Source organism: Pyxicephalus adspersus, chromosome Z, assembly GCF_032062135.1.
Source record: "Pyxicephalus adspersus chromosome Z, UCB_Pads_2.0, whole genome shotgun sequence".
In the NCBI taxonomy this organism is placed as follows: Eukaryota; Metazoa; Chordata; class Amphibia; order Anura; family Pyxicephalidae; genus Pyxicephalus; species Pyxicephalus adspersus.
In genome coordinates this window covers 19,787,679-19,808,416 of record NC_092871.1, presented here as the reverse complement: position 1 = coordinate 19,808,416, position 20,738 = coordinate 19,787,679, and the positions used below count along the sequence as shown (strand labels likewise).

At 36.5% G+C, this 20,738-nt stretch overlaps 1 protein-coding gene across 2 annotated transcripts in view; it reads left to right on the top strand.

The window, feature by feature from the left end:
- Positions 1 to 20,738, top strand: part of LOC140343998 (leucine-rich repeat and fibronectin type III domain-containing protein 1-like protein) — a 344,795-nt gene that overhangs the window by 133,964 nt on the left and 190,093 nt on the right. Inside the window, exon 3 of one of the 2 annotated variants that reach the window (XM_072430901.1) lies at positions 10,002 to 10,154. The exons of the other annotated variant lie outside the window; for it this stretch is intronic. The gene's annotated coding sequence lies outside the window, so the exon portion shown is untranslated. The remainder of the gene's footprint in view (positions 1 to 10,001; positions 10,155 to 20,738) is intronic. 2 annotated transcript variants of the gene reach the window in all.

Sequence of the window (20,738 nt, the reverse complement as noted above, 5' to 3'; positions counted from 1 at the left end):
GAAGGTGGGCCAATCCTTTCAGCTTAAACCAGGCACCTGAAGCCACAATTAGCACAGCTCACCAAAATCTGAAAGTATTGAAAGAACTTTATCTGATCTAATAAGTTTTTAATTTTTATTATGACCTTGAATCATAGGGTCAGAATTTGGGGTTAACAATGTAAAGCATTGATCCATTCTGTCTTGTATTAATGGTTAAGGCTGGAGGTGTAATAGTGTGAGAAAGATTTTATCGCCACGCTTTAGGCCTTTTAGTGCCAACTGAGAATCATCTAGATCAGTGGACCCCATTCTTTTGCAGGTCGCGGTCCACTAAATGCACGGACTCTTAATCGCGCATGCGCGGGGAGCTATGTCCAACTTAAAGGGGAAGAAACTTCCCCTAGAATGACCTCATGATGCCAGAAACCGCCCACTCTCCCATCGCAGGTCTGAGCCTGCGATGGGACATGTGGCGGGTTTTGTCCAGAGACAACCCACCCACCGCCCTGAGCCTGTGATATCTCCAGGAGACATGGTGAGCTGCTCTGGCCGGTGCGCCCCCCAAGGGGAGTTCTTCTCCTGACCCCACTGGTGGGTGCATCGGCCAGGTGGCAGCCCACTTGTCAGACGGCAGTTGGGGACCTCTGATCTAGATGTCAAAGTTTTTATTATGTGTTAAACCAGACTTCCACTTTAAAGGGGTTTATTTTTGCTTTAAAGATCTAGGTCTATGATCCCCTTATTGAAAGTAAAGCTTTCTTTAAAGGCTTCAAAAAAGATACTCAGACCTTGCCAAAAGCTTTACAAGAGTGTGCTGTAGTTCCTGATCTTATACAAGCCGGAGCCCGTATGAATAAGGCTTTAGAAGCACATTTTGCACTGCTATTATGCATCCCTGTGGAAAGTCTGTTTTGCTGGAAGCCCCTCCAAAGACGAATTCATCAGGATTTTTTTTTAACTCCACTTAAAAGAGGTGTGAATGTAGCCTAAGTCTAAGCTGTGGTGCACATAAAGCAGAAGTGTTTTCCAAATGAAGAACGAAATACTAATAATGTGATTTGATGTCACTGTCGTAGGCCCTGTTGATTCATAGGAAGTGTGATCAGTCCTTTCTTACCCTGATTACACCTATGCTTTTTTAAGGCTGACTGTACACAAAGAATTTAGGATGAGCTGTTCAAAGCATGGCTCAAATGCTTAGCCCTTACCTAAGAGGAAATATGAGTTAAAAATGAGTCACTGCATCCCACACACAGATTATTAACTGTATTATTTGTTAAAAGGAATACATGAAGTGCACTTATTAGAATGCCATTGCAACAAACGCTTAAATTAAAATAATGAAGCTATCACATTTCATACAATGACTGTAGAAAATATAATTACTGCTCCTTTGTGGGAGTAACCAGTTCTGGGAAACCTCTTCCTTAAAATGTAAATGTAACCCCAGTTACTAAAATCTTATAGTTAGAATGTTAAAGGCATTTTTAATATCTTTAAATCTGCACTTATTATAAAAATAATGATTCTGCTATAAACAATTATTTTTATTCCATTTTTATATATAGTTTAAATAAATTGTTCCTCTGTTATTTGAGATAAGGCTGCAAAAAAGTCTCCAGTCCTACAGGGAAATTTGATTTTATTTGGATGTCCCCTTTAAACAGATGCTCTCTTTAAACGCAGCATCTCATTTTCACTCATTGACTTTGACTGCACCATGTAAAATGTTCCTGCCACACCGAGGATCTGCCCCCTGGGTCCATGGGATGGGTTAATAATGAAACCGGCATATAATGGGATCTGCCAAGTTATTGTGTCCCCGAAGGTGCATTAAAACCCAGCTGGCCTAACTAATTGAGTGGCAGAAACCAGTGACTTCCTTAATATCTCTCAGCAGAGAGTAAGAGAGATGAATGGCACGATTACTAATTGATCAATAATTCTGGCAGTATTAGCGGTGTTTGTTCCTTTCTGGGAAAATAACATCTACCAAATGCATACAAACAAGTCATTGACTGTGTTTATGCTCCTCCATACTGTGTGCAATTCTGTTATATGTGTAGTACATTACCATGCCTTAACTTAAGAATGTACATTAGGCCTGAGGTTTATTGATTGTTGACCTTGGTATATTATAGTTTCCAATATCTATCACTTCAAAATTTTTAAGTACAACTTTTGCATTTTCTAAATATGTAAATGTTGTGCATCTATATACACTGTCTAGTCAAAAAAAGTTACACACTTTCGATTTGGCATTCATTTGCCATAGTATCTTTTTCATGCTTATTTTATGGAACAACATGTATTTCCCTTTAGTGGTGCATTCATTTTTTTTTTTTTTGCCAGGATCTTTCTTGATATTAGGAGAGTTAGGCCACTGTGTGATGTCTTCTCCAGCACATCCCAAAGATTTTCAATGGGTTTAGAGTCTGGACTCTTTGGTGGACAATCCATGTATGATAATGATGTCCCATGCTCCCTGAACCACTCTTTTACAATTTACGCCCAATTAATCTTAGGTTTGGCTATGACTGTGCCATCAGGTAGGCAATAATAATGTAAAAATTTGGGAATTCAGTATATTCAGGTGGTAAATTGACCTAATTTTTGGCCATATAATGTTGCTGAACCTAGACCTGACCAACTAAAACAACCCCAGATCATAACACTGCTCCTACAGGCTTGGGGACGTCTTTTTTTCAGTGTATCTGTGTATATTTATTTTTTTTTATTAAAGAAGAGAGGGTTTATCATTGTCCATAGTAGCTATTGGGAATCCTTACTAAATGGCTTCTAAAAATGACAGATAACACCTCTGGTTGTTGGTGGCAACATTTTTGCTCTTATTTTCTTTTTTCCTTTTTTGTGAGCTTGAGAAAATAAATTAAATTCAAGAAGGTTATTTTCTTGTACCCCCCAAGCTTTGCTGCATAGAAGTCATTGTTTCCATTCCACTGCACTGATTATGGCCGACAAGCCTACAACCACTCTATGCAGTTTGGAATAAATGGCTGTACGATATAAGGTTGTATCGGTGCTCCATTCTAGCAATTCTAGATGTACACTTATGCCAGGCAATTTATAATCAATATTAACATTGTAATTATGATCACCTTAAATCAGTCCTTTCAATCACATACAAGCATTCATCGTACCATTCACCATTGAATATGAAGTCAGTATTAGTCATTTTTAATGTCAACCTAATTTCAATGTTGATTGTTGCAAAAAATATTTTTTGATGACAATGCAACTGTTAATCAAAAAACAATTTTAAAAAACGCCTTGCCTGATCAATTTATTATTTAATGTTTTCTTCTCTGCTAAAATATTGCATAGTTTATAGTCAGAACTAGCCAGTGGGATAAACAAAAGTTATTTGTATGGCTTCTTCTTTCAAAGTGAAATATGGAATACTGAATATTGGGATTCATAATGGAGCTAGACATGTAAATACACTTTTTTATTCTGAGAAGACTGTTCTGTGCTGTTCTATGTCTGCTCCTATGGCAGAGATAAGCATGTCTGTACAGCTTTCATGTGAGATAGCATAGGTTATATCTTATTTTTTTCTGACTGTCTTGAAAGTTTCAGGAGATGTAAAATGATATAGCTGTCATAGTCTGTGTCATAATCTATGTAGATGGTACAAACACTCATCAAAACCACATTATGATTTATGAGCTGCGGGATCACAGGTGATACTGAAATATAACAAAAATTATGATGGTGATACAAGGTTGATCAGATCTTGGTGGATATTGGTGGAATCGCCAAACAAATTTATGATTGGTTGCTGTGATTCATAGCTTTATATTACTATAGACTTCTCTCCATTTCCAGCCATAAACCTTTAGATAAATTCTCACCCATGACACATAAAAATGGTTTAGCAATATACTGAATGTGTGCAATGCCATTCCATATTCATCAGTTCAAGGACTTGTTACATGGAGGACATTAGGTTAAATCCTTTCTCTTCTTTATAATAAAATATAATTTTGGTATTGGAGAGCTGTGTGAGTAATGAAGCTGTCTTCTTCATATCATGTAGATATATGAGAGCATCTGTCCTTTGACTGCTTGTCATGACCTGTCTGATCTGGGGAGAAAGTCACAAGGTTCCAGGACTCGGCAGTGACAATTAGAGGATAATGACAGATGCTCTGCTCTGGTGCTTTGTTTGCACTTTGTACACTGTTATTATCCTGGCAAGTAACAAACACTATTAATACTGCCTGCGTTATTGATCAATTAGTAGTTGTGCCATTCATCTCTCTTACTCTGCTGGCTGATGTTAAGGACCACAAAATTGATTGAGAATAGAGTTTTGTGCCATCCATTACAATAAACTGGAGTTGCTCCCTGTGTTACAAAGCAGAAAAATGATCTGAGGCTCTTCTGGTTATTTGAAGTAGAATGACATTGTTCATATCTATAGCAAGCACAAAAGAATGACAGTTATAAAATGTTCATAGAATAACTTTATGGCCCATGCAAAACTTTTTTGTTTGTCTTGGACAAAGTAGAGAAGGAATAAATCCCTTTGTTTTGTACTGCTTTCTAATTTATGAAAGCTCTCCAAGGCTGGAAAAGATAGACTATCATAGGAGAACCTGGGTGATCCAGCAAACCTGAAATGGATTTGGTCTTGTATTGCAACTATTTGCCAACTTATAGGATTAGCAAATGAAAATCCATTCTAGCTTTGCTTGATCACTCTCCCATGATAGTCTACCTTATCCAGTCTTGGTGAGCTTTAATAAATCAGGCCCACTGTCTTCTACTTGTCCCATTGTCATTGTGTTAGGGAATCTGCCTAATGGAGCACAGGTAAAAGCAAAACATAACAGGGGTTCTAACCCTTGACTGTCTATATGTATTCTTACGCAGTTGTCAATATACAAACTATAAAACAAGGTGTATGGAATAAATACGGAGTGTGTGATCATTCCTCCTTATCATCACAGAGAAGATTTTAATCAGCCCAAACAAACTCTTCCTATGTGATCTAATAGGAGCTTTCGTTCCTTTACATCATGTGTCAGTACTGATGTTACAGTATCCGAGGATGTGCAGAGACTCGGCTAGTTGTCTTAAAGTAACTACATCAATCCCTAGAATCTGAAAGTGTAAATAAAATTAGGTTTCACCAATTATAAAATAAAAATTTTAAAATTGAAATATAACTTGGTAATATAATATAGTATTTTTTAACTTATAATATGGTACTGTTTATAACTTTATTTATTTCAAGTTACTTCAATTGCAACTAATCAAAATCTAAATACATACTGGTTTTATTATATCTATCTAGATTGGATCTCCTACAATCTGACAATTTTTCCTCACCCCTTGACACCCCCAAAGTCTTTCAACCCCATGCAGCGTCCACCCTTTAGAACTAGCTACCCAGCTTAACCAGGAGTTTCCTTGGAAATAATATACCAGGCTATTGTGCCGGTTTTTCAATAATACAATGTGCAGAACCTTTAAGGAAAACCCCTAAATGATATGAAAGCTTAGCCGTCAATGTATTTTATTCTTAACTGCTGTTCTGTTACAATGGAAGAGAAATCACATTAGAATTGTCCCTCCTGTATTTAACTAGGAAACATATAGATATTTTTTTAACGAAGGTGTAGGACTGCTTTCACAGCTCAACTTTATATGCAAAGCCGTTACTTTTTATCTTCTACCAATAATCCTTTAATCTTCTGGTGCTCTGCTGGTTTTCATAATACAATAATTCAGTGGTGTGGCCAAACAACAAAGATTTTGTGTGACATCACAAAAAAGTCACAGCTGGTTTATAAAGTACAAAATATGAAAAGAATGTTAGAAAAAGAAAATGTAAAGAAAAAAAGTATTTTATAGTATGTTTCAGGCCATTATAGGCAAACATGCCTGCTTCTGTTTAAACCTCCCATCAGAATATAAGTTCATCTGAAAAACCATATTATCTTGTATTAATCAATCAGTATATTCCCATTTCTATGATTTAAAGCTGTCCATCACAGGCGTACTTTCTGTTCTTCGTTTGCCTTCTTACTGCAATGCACAGACATGAATACATAGCATGAGAATGGGGAAATGGGTGCAGGATACAGCTGGAGTCTTCCATCACATAAATGCTGGAAGCAGGACAGATCAATACTATCTCAGCAGGCTATCTTGTCATAAATTACTTCAGCACCCTGGACAGGGTGGACACAGGGAATAAATCAGTTTATGTGCTGTCCATGGTGCTGAACCTCTCGCAGATCTGATCTGTGTGTTGGATAGCAGTGTCCCTGTGCTGATCTATATGTGTGCTAGGAGAGTAAACCAGCACTGCTCTGATCTATATACTGAGTAGTATGGTGTTACGTCTCTGATCTCTATACTGAGTAGTATGGTGTTACGTCTCTGATCTATATACTCAGTAGTATGGTGTTACGGCTCCGATCTATATACTGTGTAGTATGGTTTTATGTCTCTGATCTATATACTGTGTAGTATGGTGTTACGTCTCTAATCTATATACTGAGTAGTATGGTGTTACGTCTCTGATCTATATACTGTATAGTATGGTGTTACGTCTCTGATCTATATACTGAGTATTATGGTGTTACGGCTCTGATCTATATACTGAGTAGTATGGTGTTCCAGCTCTGATCTATATACTGAGTAGTATGGTGTTCCAGCTCTGATCTATATACTGTGTAGTATGGTGTTACGTCTCTGATCTCTATACTGAGTAGTATGGTGTTACGTCTCTGATCTATATACTGAGTAGTATGGTGTTACGGCTCTGATCGATATACTGAGTAGTATGGTGTTACGGCTCTGATCTATATACTGAGTAGTATTTGGAATATACAAGGTGTACCAGCTTTATTCTATATGTATGTTTCATAGTATTCCAGTTCTGATCTATATACCGAATAACAAAGTGTTCCTGCTCTAATCTATAAAAAGGAAAGTAGTGTTCCAGCACTGATCTATACATTTGGTAGTAAAATGTTCTGTCTCTGATGTATATATTTGTTAGTATTGGCAATATTTGATATTTGGTTTAATCACAGTGTACCAGCTTTAATCTGTATGTATGGTAGCAGAGTGTTCCAGCTCTGATCTATATACTGAGTAGCATAGTATTCCAGCTCTGATTCATATGTTCAATAATATTGGTAATATTTGATATCTAGTGTATTCGGAGTTTACCAGCTTTATTCTATATGTACGATACATAGTGTTCCAGCTGTGATCTATATACTGAGTAGCACAGTATTCCAGCTGTGATCTATATACTGAGTAGCATATTGTTTCAGCTCTAATTTATGTATTTGATAGCAGAGTGTTCCAGCCATTTTTCTCTATGTGGATTATCATATTGTTCATGCTCTAATCTTCTATGCTATAAGAGTATTTCTGCTGTAATGTATATGTTCAGCAGCAGTGTTCTTTTTTGTTAGGAATCAGTCAAGTCTGAAAAATGTAATATTGATAGCTTTTATTGGCTGAGTTGAGTAGAACTGGGCTTCCTTTGGCAAGTATGAATGCATCTGCTATTTCATTTTATCCATATTCCTTTTTCCTTCTTTTTTTATCATGAAATGGCTATTGCTTTGTAAGACCAATAAATAGGCGATATTACTCTCACAATCTTCAGTATTACTGATATGGCACTTGCTGTAATGGTTGGAGATACATCATTTAAATAACAGTAATTTAGTAGTCTCTGTGTTGCCTAGCAGTCCAGCACTGTATGCATGTAATTTGTATGTAAGTGCTATAACATATAGCAGGGGAGCAATATGTTACTCATAACACACATCCAATATTCTAATTCCTAAGTAGAACCTGTGGCTGATCCAGCATTGGTGTGATATGTGTATGAGAGCTCTGTGTCTGCACATAGTGTCACCTTTATGATAATTTCCCCCTTTACCATACAAATGAACATTAGAACAAAAAGGGACAAGTATATTTTCTGGTTGGGTACACTGCTATATTGAAGAACGAGGGGAGCACAGCTTTCAGATTGAAACATGGTGGTTCTTCTGTTTTTCATGTATTTGTAAAGTGCACCAAAAGGAAAACAGATAAAATAACACTGAGCAATGTCTACACAGCGACATAATCCTCAGATTTACTGTAACAGGTGCTTTAAGGATTTGTTGTGTACCTTTGAGTTTAACATATATGACAATCACAAAACGTGTTTTTAGTTTTTAATAGAGTGGGCAGAGAATAGCACCTCTTTTTACCAAGAAGATCTGCAACAGGGAAACCTATTGAAATGAAGTCTAGCTGAGGTTCTGGACTTTCTCTACTTTACTAAAATAAGCATTTTCCAGTCTGGGTAATTGTTAGAGAGTCTGTGTTAACTACCATAAAAAGCCTGACAAGGGTTCCACCTGTTCCCCAATCCATCAAAAAAAAAAATGGCTGGATCTGCAAGGAATAAGGATGCTGTGCTGAGATCACCAACTTGTAGTAACCATTCAGAACTCATTTTTTTAGTGATTTAACTACAATAAACTGAAATGTAGTTGTTGTGCATTACTGCACTTGCCCACAGTTAATGTTTTTTGTAGACTTGGATGTGTTTCAAAACTGTAATGAAGACCGCTGGATTCAGTGCCAAATCTGGCTTTTGAGCTGTATTTACCAGTAGCAATGCTGTACATTGTCCACACCGTGTCTGCTCAGAGCTAAGTAAAATACTAAAGTAGAATATGCCACCTTTGCTGTAGGTATGCTATCATTGCTAAAAAAAACTAGGTTTCTTTTTTTCCCCAGATACAGATTTTTTTTGATTTAGGATCCATTCTACATAATAGTGGCCATACATTAACATCACAAGTGGTCCATATGTACTTTCACACCATCGTGGCTTTTACCTGCAGCTTGGCCAGCTTTAAGCAGTAAAAGGCTTGTTTGCTTCTCTGGTGAGTAAAAGAAAAGATTGCTAAACAATTCCCAATTGGAAAATTTTATATGGTATAATAGGAATAATATTATATATTTAACTCCTTAACAGCCTGATTGCCACAAGTGGGGTTTAAATCGATCAGATCACTGACAACGCTTATTCAAGGCTGCCTTTAGGACTGTACATACTACTAAGTTGTTAGTAATTATTTCATATACATCACTATGGTTTCATTTCCCTGCAAATGAGTTTATTTCTGGAAAAAAAAATATAAACTGCTTTGCTGTGAGTATGAGATTGGCATTTTCCAAGTTTAGTCACTAAACTCCCCAGGGTTAAAAAATATGACTTTAATGCCGGACTTCTCCATTCTCACTTATCTCTTTTTATCTCTAAAAATTTCTGGCATAGAAAAAAACATCTAAATTCCCCTTTTAGCAGAGTGCTTCATAGGTGCCCTAGAGATGGGATTTAAAAAAAAATATAGTTTTCCTATAAATGGTTGTCACAGGAAGAGAAGGGGGAGAAAGAAATATTTTATTGGGAAATTCTGTTCCAGTGACATTTGCTAAGAAGGGATTTGCCATCATTTTATAAACTGGACTATTTCCAAGAGATAAAGTGAAGGTGATCTGACTAATGGAACTCTGCAGGTGTTTTAACACTCCAAAAACAAAATTTAACTAGAGAAACACTTTGTGGAGTTGATTTACTAAAGGCATTTTTCTGTTTAAAAGAAAAGCAAAGTTATCTTGCAAGAGATATTTCACTCAACTTGATAATGTGATGAAGCTCTACTGACTTCAACCATCCAATCATGTGCAAAGAAAATTTACTTTTCCTTTTTTTGCATATTCCTAAATTCCGTTAGCAAATTATCCCATTTTAGTCCTATATTTTTTATATTTGTGCATATGTTTGCAATCTTCATAATTGGGACTGCTGGAGTAGGTATCTGCTATTCCAATATAACCTCACATTTTATTTTAAAATTTTCTTTTGATCTGAAAATCATTTTTTGTCTTGGTGAAATGTTTGCCCTGAAGAGTTACAAAAGGCTCACAATTCAAACTGGCTCTTTTCCTCTTTTCAGGATGGGAGGCCGGGCTCGGCTATGTAGAAAGCTGCATCGCGAGTGTGATCGGGAGAATCCATTATTGGCCGAGGTCCACAAGCAAATGAAAAACTAATGAAAAGACTTCAGGAGCCAGTGAGGGAGCGGTGACCTTCCCAGAGCTTCTTAAAGGTCATTAGAAAATAACATTCACTCTTGTCACTCAGTGAACAGCCTTAAAAGCAAACTAGCCCTTGTGGAAGACACAGGTGTGTCGCTAGCACTAGAAGCACACATTCATAAGCACAGGCGACATTATATAGATGCTGGTGACCTTTATGTGCTATTCAAAACCTGTATTCTTGTCCATTGCAAAGCCAGTTGCATGGCCAAGAGATTAAAGGGCCAATTCCAGAAACAAAGAGATGGGAAAAAATTGATTTTTTTTTCTCCTTTTTTGACGAGTAAAGGGATCAGTAAAGGTAGATGACAGCTTGATCTATGGAAAAATGCGGAGATTAATGTGTGCATGAACGTTTGTGTGTTTGAAGCTGACCTGGACTATTCCAGTTGAGATTGGAAAAGAATACATAACCGGAGGATATTTTTAGTGTACACCACAAATCAAAATGATTAACAGATTTAGAAATATATGATGTATGCAAATATTGAAGACTGGCACAAGGTCATGAGCCTACCTGTTGGCCCGTATCCAGAGATGTTTTTTTCTGAACAGCTTGGGGGTTCTAGTAGTAAATCCTCGCAGACATTTCTCAAGCTCTCCTGGTGGTTTCCAGGCTCATATGAAATATAACTAAGAAACTTACGTGCATGCATACAACCCTTCCCAATGTGCCTCATCCAACCACCTTAGAATCACACAGTTTCTGTTCAAAATTTGGCCTGCACATTTTTATTGAATTCCCACTTTAAACAAATAGCCCAACACCCCCCAGCACAAACACACACATCCATGCCATACGTAAGACATGCCATACTTAAACACTGAGACATATTCGTAATCCCCCATTCACTCCAGTGGTAGAGACACAATTTCATTGTACAAGATGAGTGCACTCCAATTTAAACTTTCATATATTTGGTACTTGGCTAATATATTGTGTGCGTGAGTTTACCAACTATCTATAATTTTTTTTTTTATTCACAGCCGTAAAAAGATTCCTAAGGAGAACACTGTAATGTGGTGTAATAATGAGTCCCCATTCACCAGTAGGGAGGTTTTGGGTAGGGTCATGGTACATAACAAATCACTATTTGTAAAGAAATGCAGTAGTCTGGTAATTTTTTGTTTTTTTATTAAAGAATATAGCTTCCCCTACAAGTAATGCCTGCCTATTGTTTTATTATCATTATCCCAGATTTGTAACAGGTGTATGTAGCTATCCATACCTTGGTTCCTAATATGATAGCAAGTTTCATTTTTGTTCAATGTTCCAATTGTATTTGCTGAGTCTAGAACCATGTGGGCCTAAGTATTGTAAACATAGTGAGCCAAGTAAGACTATTTGCTAGCTATGAAGATAGCATGGCCAAGTATTAGAAGCCTAATTGAACTAAAGATACTGAAGAATTCTTATCGTAAGGAGAATTCTCTGCACATAGGTAACTTCTTGTTAGCTTTTCCATTGAAGGATTTTAGAAGTAACCGCTGCCTTTTAATAATAACACCATAATAGATTGTACATTCTGTACATGTAAATATAACATCAAATAATTTAAATAATTTACCGATGAGCTTTTTACATATTTACCATGGAGGGTGTAGGAGGTTTTGTACCTTAAAGGTGACACATTCTTCACTTTATGGTCCTTATAATGATTTGCCCAGTGTAGAATCAAAGGAGACCTAATTATAATGACATGTTTAATGGGTTAAAACTCTAAAAATCTTTACTCTCCTGTATGCACAGGAAGATCCAATGACAGTGGCATGTTGTATAAGATAAATTGCATGTGCTATGTGGAGTTAATGCCATTAAATGTTGGTAATAATTATTTGTTTATTGGGTGCATTCATCATTATATTGTATGGACCAATTGATTGAACGGTAGTGACATGCTTAGTAGGTTAAATGATTAGTCTCATGGGGGGAAAAGTAAGGATTTTTTGTGAGAGACCACTTGGTTTTACTGCTCCAACAAAGAGGCTTTCATGTAGTATAGCATTCCTAATGGGGCTGGGGTGGTCCTGAAACAAGGAAGAATTTTGAATATTTTTTGTTAGTATTGAAAAAAATCATTTAACTCATTTTCAGCACTCCACCAAAAAAAACTGGACTCAATAAGATGTTTGCGTTTTTTATGTATTGTGCAATCAGAAGACTATACGAGAAGTCTTATATAGAAGACTATATACTATAATGATATATATATATATATATATATATATATATATATATATNTATATATATATATATATATATATATATATATAACTACAGAGCTTCATTATTTGTTTCTTTTATAGCTGTCGAGTTCAGCTTTAAATGTATGCTGTTTGATCAAATTTATTTTAAATCAGCACAGCTGAAAACTCACTAAAACAATCCACATTGTCCTACAACCATCAACTTAATTCAAGGATATGGGAAATACTTGTTAAAAAATGATGAGGAGAATGTAATTGGCTGCTTAGGGGTAATACACACAGGGACAGTTCTTTCTTGGAGCACTTTGATAAGTTAGGTGAGTCAAGCCAAGTTTCAATCACTTTTGTGCATAGGCAGACAGCAGCTTCCAGACACTTCATGTCTTCACTACTTATTCTAATATTACCCATGACTCATAAGTATGTGACGGATGACTGTCATCTTAATTATTCATATTGGGAACACCACAGTGGCTAAATAATATATTCTGAAAACTTGGCCAAACAAATTTCTGTAAATCATCAGAGTTTGATGCGCCTCCTGGTTTCCCTTCATCTATTCAGGTAACAATGTAATCTCTTCCACACACTGCATCGGTTGGCTGGACCTGAGCCGCTCATAGCAAACTTTGGAATTAGGCTGAAATCAAAATGCAGAAAGCTGCTAATGGCCATTTCTAGTATTTCACAGATTCGTTCCCGTCTTTATTTACCTAATAATTAGCTTTACTGCAATCCATCAAGCAGTCAGTCTTGTTGTGGATAGGCTGCTAATTCCTCTGCCCTCTGCTCACAACCCAATGATAATTTTGTTATGTTGAATTGACCTCGCAGCCAGCCATTACTTTCATGTGACATTCTGCCCTTCTAATAATATTCCAGTTCTTAAAGGCAAATCATTTTTTTTTTCTTTAATGTCCCTTGCATTTTGTGAAATTAAGCTAAGAGAAATGGAATGGTGGTCATTTTTTTTAAGTTAATTTGTTTTTTTATATTTTTTAATATTAATAATAATAATAATAATAATAATATAGTCATGTGTCATGTATTGCAGATGTTTATACAGTTGCTTTTTTATCTTTATTATTATTATTATTATTAATATATAGTCATGTGTCATGTATTGCAAATGTTTATACATAAGCAAGGATTCTCCAAGAACTATGGGCTAAAGCTAAAGACATAGAGCGGTCACCTCACCCAGGTTTCCAGGGAGTCACCCAAATTCCTTGGTTCTTCCCCCTGACTGCTTCTTTTAATCTCTCATTCACTTGGAGCTCTCTTAGGGACATGGAAGTCTTAGGGTCATGGCACAGTGGAAGTCAGTGCTTCAGAGAGGGAAGGATGCATTTTAGCCAAGTGGTGATAATAAAGCCTTTGAGGCTGACATTAGTCTTCCTTCTTCTCATAGAGCCACCTACTTCTCAGCAGAAGGACTGGTTGATAGGCATGTTCCTTGTACAGGTTACCTGTGTTTTGCTTGGCTCCTGAGAGCTCACAGTGGTGCTGCATTAAGAGGAGGAAGGGTAGGGAAGGTTATCTTGATAGACTTGCCCTTTACTGTTTAGTTGCAGAGTAGTTAATTTTCAAAAGCTGCTTTCCTAATGCTGTTTTACTGCTATAATTATGCAAGAAATTCTTCAACTGCCTTCTCAGCAATCTTGTATGGTGTTTCTGTTACTTCATACAAGACCAAAACAGCCAGGCATATCTGCTTTATGTATACACCATTTATATGCTGTATATATTATAATATTTTTTTATTGATGTCATGATATTTATACATTTACAGTGTTCTTATTTTCTCCCTTTAAAAAAAAAGTTTAGTCCTGTTAAATCTAAGTAGTTATATTCTTTTTTTTCTTACAACAATGACGTTCCATATTCTTTCCAAAGTGTGCTGTCATTTGAAAGTTTCTTACCCAAACTTCTGGTTTAGATGAAGAAGCAGTGCACCTATATTGAGGTTACATACCCTGCTTTACTCATGCTCACAGTGCCAATGTTTACTTTCTTTATGTGTATTTGTACCACTCAGTATTGATAATGGACAGGGAAAGGTGGCTACATCCTGTATAGAGTAAGAACAAGAAGATGAACTGGGATATTTATAACGAACCGTGGATAGCTGTGCTGTTATGTGCACTCCACTTATGTTTCAATAATAAAGATTGGGGTATCTGTGTTGCACTGCTACAGAGTTGTCTTTGCTGAATGGTGTGAAGAGCTTACTGATTGCAATCAAAATCACATGGCTCATCTCCAATAGCTGGGCTCTTTCTGCTCTGTAGGGGTCCATTTTTTGTACTACAGTGTTGACGTGCCTAATAAATGTGCATATTGTAAATGTGCCATGCTGCTGCTTAATAAATGTCTAAGTAAGTGTAGCCACCCTCAGAAAAAAGTGTCAGCACCACACCATAGTTCTCAGATTTATTTTGAATGATTAACACGTAACAAATGTTGATAAAACGTATTGTGCTGACCTCCTTGGAGGACAAGTTATACTATACGTAAATTGTTATTAACAATCCATGTTTATAAATTGCTGCCTGTAGGGCCACTTTTAGAGATAAATGCCTATTTACAAGTCACTAATGAAACTCAGGAGTTACCAGATATTTTGGGGCTCTCTCTTAGTAGTTGAACTTAATTTGTTGGAGTTGACGTCTAACTGCAGGTTTGAAGCATGCATAGTACATCATTCTTCCTTATGAGGTCTGCTGCTCTACACATGGAATTTCACTTGCTGCAGTTGTATCAGAGAAATCTCACAATGTCTATAGAAAATTTACAAAATGTTTGCTTCATTCATTCCAAGCACCGTGCAGGCCATGGCACCAATACCATAGAAGAATTGAGGCAAAAGAGTAAAGCAAATAATCAATGTGACCGATTTAAATCTGCCACACCAACTTATGGCACATAAAGCTTTCCGATGCCTTTTCGATCTATAAATATTTATTTCAGATTTACAGCTAGGGACAGTACAGCAGATAAGTTTGCTTGTCTGGTAGAGACCCCACAATCTGATAACTAATATGTTTCTGCTGTGATGACTCATTGGCGTTGTGTCAGAACTGCTTTTCTATACATATAAGTCAATGGTAATGTAAAAGAAAACTGAATCAGATTAATGCAGTTTAGTAGGAGGTCAACTGAAGTTAAATGCACCTGTCAAGCCACTGTAAGGACTTGAGAAGGGTCTCAAAAATGAATGCATCTGAAAACATGCTGCAATTGTCCATTGAACATAATACCTACAGCTCATTTGACACACACTGCGTGCACAGAACTATTTCACCTTCCCTCCTGCTGATACCAACATTCCCATCTGGTCTTCTTCCAACTTCAGGATCTTCAGCCATCTTGATTGGCCAGGCTGCAGTAATCTAGTGGAAGAGCAAAAGGAACTTCCTATTCACATTATTTATATATAGGTTCCATTTTAACCTTTTTGCTGGGTAGAGGATTTCATAAAAATACCCATCATATTTAATTTCCTAAAATAAAGATTTTAATTTATTAAATGTTATTTGACCATAACAAGCAAAGAAGGAACACAAATCCTAAAGAATAACAAAAAACTAGGCAATGTTTTGGCTCCTGCTAAGATGTATCACAGTGGCTGGCTTTACTGTGTGTGTGCAGAGCTATAAAAAGGATCTATCTATTCTGGAGGATGGTAACGGAAACCATAATAATAAAGAGATGATATTAGTTTGGCAGGGACGCAGCATAAACACTCGCTAGTTATCAGCATCACTGTCTCTGAGTAGAAGTGCTGACTCGGAGGTAAAATCATTCCCCTGGAGGCTTGGAAAGTGGTTGTGCGATAGAGAAACATTATAGGTCAGCAGATGAAAGGAATATTGGCAATACGTCATACGCCGGTATCCGGCATCTGTGTCAATGGACAATGTGTGTACTTGTGTTCAATGTCACCACTAATCTCCCATATCATATTTGCGTTTAATGTTTGCCCTAGTTTTTCCCTTACTTCATGTTTTATTCTCTTTCATAAGCTGCCCATCTTAACTCAGACTCCATCTTGTCCTTTTAATTTGATTTGTCTTCTCTGTGCTGTCCTGTTTGACTGCCTCCCTCTTGTGTCCTGGCTACTTCTACTAACGCTTCATGTACAAACCTCCATTAAAAAATTAAGTAGGGAAATCAGAATTAAATGCTGTTTAGAACAGACTCTATAAATGCATAGTTTCAAGATTAAAGGTGAACTGCATTTTTACTACAAATTCTCTGCTTGACAAGCTGATAACACAGCTCAACAACAACAAAAAATGTTTTCACTTGCCAAGGATTTTCCAATATATTTAGTGTTTTTCAGGTCTGATGAATCAGTTTCATTAAATTGTCTCTAGTTTTTGTGATACCGGAATCAGAATAGACAACTTTACCAGCAACAATGTTAACACAGCATATTATTATCAATTTTTGTTTACACCGATGTTTTGAATTTTAAATTATAAATATAGCATTATTTTCCTGAAACTTTCATTTGCTTCTTATTATTCATACTTTTTTTTACAGAAATATGAGTTCTTCAAGAAGTTGTTTAAATGACTCTAATGTATTTTGCTACATTTGTGGTGAATATTCTCAGCAAAACCTAGAAGAAACATTACAGAATTTGTGAAACAAGCATATCTTGCATATTTTGGTATTAAACTAAGGGACCGAGATAAGTATTGGGCTCCCCATATGGTATGCAAAACTTGTGCAGAGTGTCTAAGTCAGTGTAAAAATGGAAAACTGAAAAGTTTGACATTTGGTACTATGATATGGCGAGAGCCCAAATATCATAATGATTGTTATCTTTGTGCTGTGAATGTAAAATGTTTAATTCGTTACAAGACAAACAAGTGGGAGTACAATGATTTGGAATCAGCAAGATGACGTGCCGCATGGTGCTGATGTTCCCATACCAGTGTTCAGTACACTCCCTGATATTCCGGTATCTGACATGGAGGATATACAGGGTTTGGAGTGTAATCCAGGAGTTAGCAGTGGAAGTGAATATGAAGGAAGTGTTTCATCAAACCAGCAGTTCTTCCAAGAAGAGCTCAATGATTTAATACGTGACCTAAGTCTGTCAAACCAAGCATCTGAACTTTTACCATCCAGGCTAAAAGAAAAGAACTGTCTGAGACCAAAAGTTAAAAAAACAACAAGAGAGGTGACAGTCCTACCATATTTCAGTGAAGATGGACACTTCATGTACTGTTGTATCATCCCTGGACTACTAGCCCATATGGGAGTACCAGAATACCGAGCAGAAGACTGGCGGCTTTTCATAGACCGTTCATCTCGAAGTTTGAAATCTGTTTTACTGCATAATGGCAACTGCTATGCATCAATTCCAATTGGTCACTCAACAAAACCTAAAGAAGAATATGAAAATATCAAAATGGTCTTACAAAAGCTTTGCTATCATGAATACCAATGGTCCATATGTGTTGATATAAAAATGGTGAACTTCCTACTTGCACAACAAAGTGGATACACAAAGTACCCATGTTTCATCTGCTTTTGGGATAGCAGAATAAAGCAGGATCACTGGAAAAAAGGGACATGGCCTCCAAGGGAAAACATGAAAAAAGTGCAGCGAACATCATTATTGAGCCAATGGTTGACAAAGAAAAAATCATTCTCTCTCTACACATAAAATTTGGAATTAATGAAGCAATTTGTTAGAGCTCTGAACAAGGACAGTGATTGCTTCTAATACATTTTTAGATTTCTCCCTGGATTGAGTACTGAAAAATTAAAAGCAGGAATCTTTGATGGAGCCCAGATTGGGAAACCGATAAATGATTCAAATTTCACAAGTTACATGACTGATACTGAAGCTTCTGCCTGCCACAGCTATGTCATGGTTGTCAAGAACTTCTTGGGTAACCATAAAGCACAAAATTCAGAAGAACTGGTACAAAACTTACTCTTAAACTTTAAAAATTTGGGTGCTACTATGAGCATAAAGGTACACTATCTCCATAGCCATTTGCAAATATTTCCAGAAAACCTTGGCGATTTCAGTGAGGAACAAGGGGAGAGGTTCCATCAAGATATAAAGGTGATGGAAGAAAGGCATCAGGGCAGATGGGATAGACACATGATGGCAGACTACTGCTGGAGCCTTCAACGTGATTGCCCTGATCATCAGAATAAAAGGAAATCATACAAACTGAGTTTTTCAATGACTTCTTTGTGATTAGTTCTGTAAATATACTGAATATAGAATATATTGACATTAAGTATTTCAAAAATGTAGGCATATTTAGTTTAATTTTGCTTAATTATAATGTTTCATTAGTTTTCTATGAGGTTAATATTGAGGTCATTATTTCAAAAATCAAAGCCAATCTAAAACCAATACCAAATTTAGAATCTGTGCATCAAACATAACCTAAAATGACTTTAATTTGTTTGGCAAGAAAATGTTTGTTGACCAAATATAAATATATAAATAGTAATGATAATGGGGGGTTTGGTACTAAGCAGTTATTCCGATAGGGAACCCATTCCCACAAATACCTAGAAATGCACGGCTGTACAAGTATTTCACCAAAACGCAGGAGTTGCCCAGTACTGCTACCTGCCGCACCCTGATCCTCTCTGCTCCGGACATACCTTTCTGACTGCTGTAAAATTGGCATGTATTGTGTGAGATAGGTAGGTTCACCTAGATCATTCTTCTTTATCCCAAAGTTGAAGGTCCTTCTATATACCTAACCAAACTGTAACCATTGTTTGCCAAAATATCCAAGATTCTTTCCAAATTGCCTAAACTGTTTTACTTTTTAGGAACCACAACCTAAAGCAGGGGAATATAGAATCCAGGAGCCTCCCCTGAAGTCCTGTACAATATATATACGTAATAAATTGTCTTTTTATGAATAAAACATTATATACACGCAGTTATTTTTTTTTCTACTACATGTATTTATCACTTTAAAGAATGTATTTATTATTTTCATGTTGTCCAAGATTTCAATGACTGTTGTATAGTGTGTTTAAGTTAGGTCTGGAATTTCCTATTATTTTTCCTGTAATTTAAATTTTTTTTAAATCCTTGGTGACAGTTTAAGACTCAACTCAACATTGCCTTCTGTTACGTATCATAAAGTACATCACAATGTATGTTGACACGTATATTGATGCATTTACATTTATTTTATACCAAAACTTACACCAAAGTTGTATATGGGCCCTAAAAGCAAACCACCAATATCCCCGTGGCTGAATGTCATTACACTGCCAGATAATGGGATATCTTTCTCACATATATCAGATTAGTATTTCAGCTTCATGGTAGTGACACCTTTTGAAGAAAGTGTAGTGAAAACCTTCTACAGAGAAATCTCACCTTTTGGAGAATGTCTTGGACTTTTTATAAAAATACAATGGGGGATTATGCCATGGCTGCCCACATCATTTTGAAATTTCAGGTAATGTAAAGTCACTTTAATATGTTTTTCTAGATATATCTGAACTGTTTTATCATGAGATCAAATGAGATATCAACTAGATGTAAAAAAATTTTTTAATGTAATGTGACTCTGTTGTCAGAAACGAAGATATACTCCTATCTGGCGGATATCCTATTGCAACATTTGTTAAAGCAGAAATAATCTCTTTGGCGTGGGTGAGCTTTTGCCATATTCGGCAAGCATGCACAGCATTCCTGCCAACTATGGCATACACCTACCTTTTTCTTCCACCCTGCAGCGATGCCAAGTCCAGGATCGTCATCTTCACTGCCGGCTTTTCCCAGTCCTTATCAGCTTTATCAGCCTTTGGGCAACCATTGATGGTGGTGAATGTATGGTGCAAGAAACACCAGGAGCAGGAGAAAACATTTTTTATTTTTTTCCCAAAAGAGAGTTTGCATATCTGATCGGCCAAAAATCTCCAACTCAACCTGGTGACTTTTGTATTTTGAGTTTCCTTGTGCTTTAAGAAAGGAGATAGAGTGATTGGATACCAGGTGCTTTCATATCTAGTAATCTACAAATCACAGAATTTATTACACCTTCACAAAAAAAAAAACACAACAATAATCATACAGAATCACATATGTGCTTGCTAAAAATTCACTGTACATTTTCTTAACAAAACCAAGCCTTCAGTTCGCCCATAAAACTGCATATTTCACGAGCCCCCATTCCCTGTCTATGAGTCTGTTGTTCTGATGATGTGGAAGAATCCACTCCACAGATTTCCAAAGAAACCCTGATGTATTTTTAATGTTTTAATTATCTATGCAAGGACGCTGCAAGCGATTTGTCAGTGTGCTCTTGTAGCAGCATTCAGACGTCTTCAATCAGCTGTGGGTTATGCAGGCCCTGAATATGCTGATGCTGGTGTAT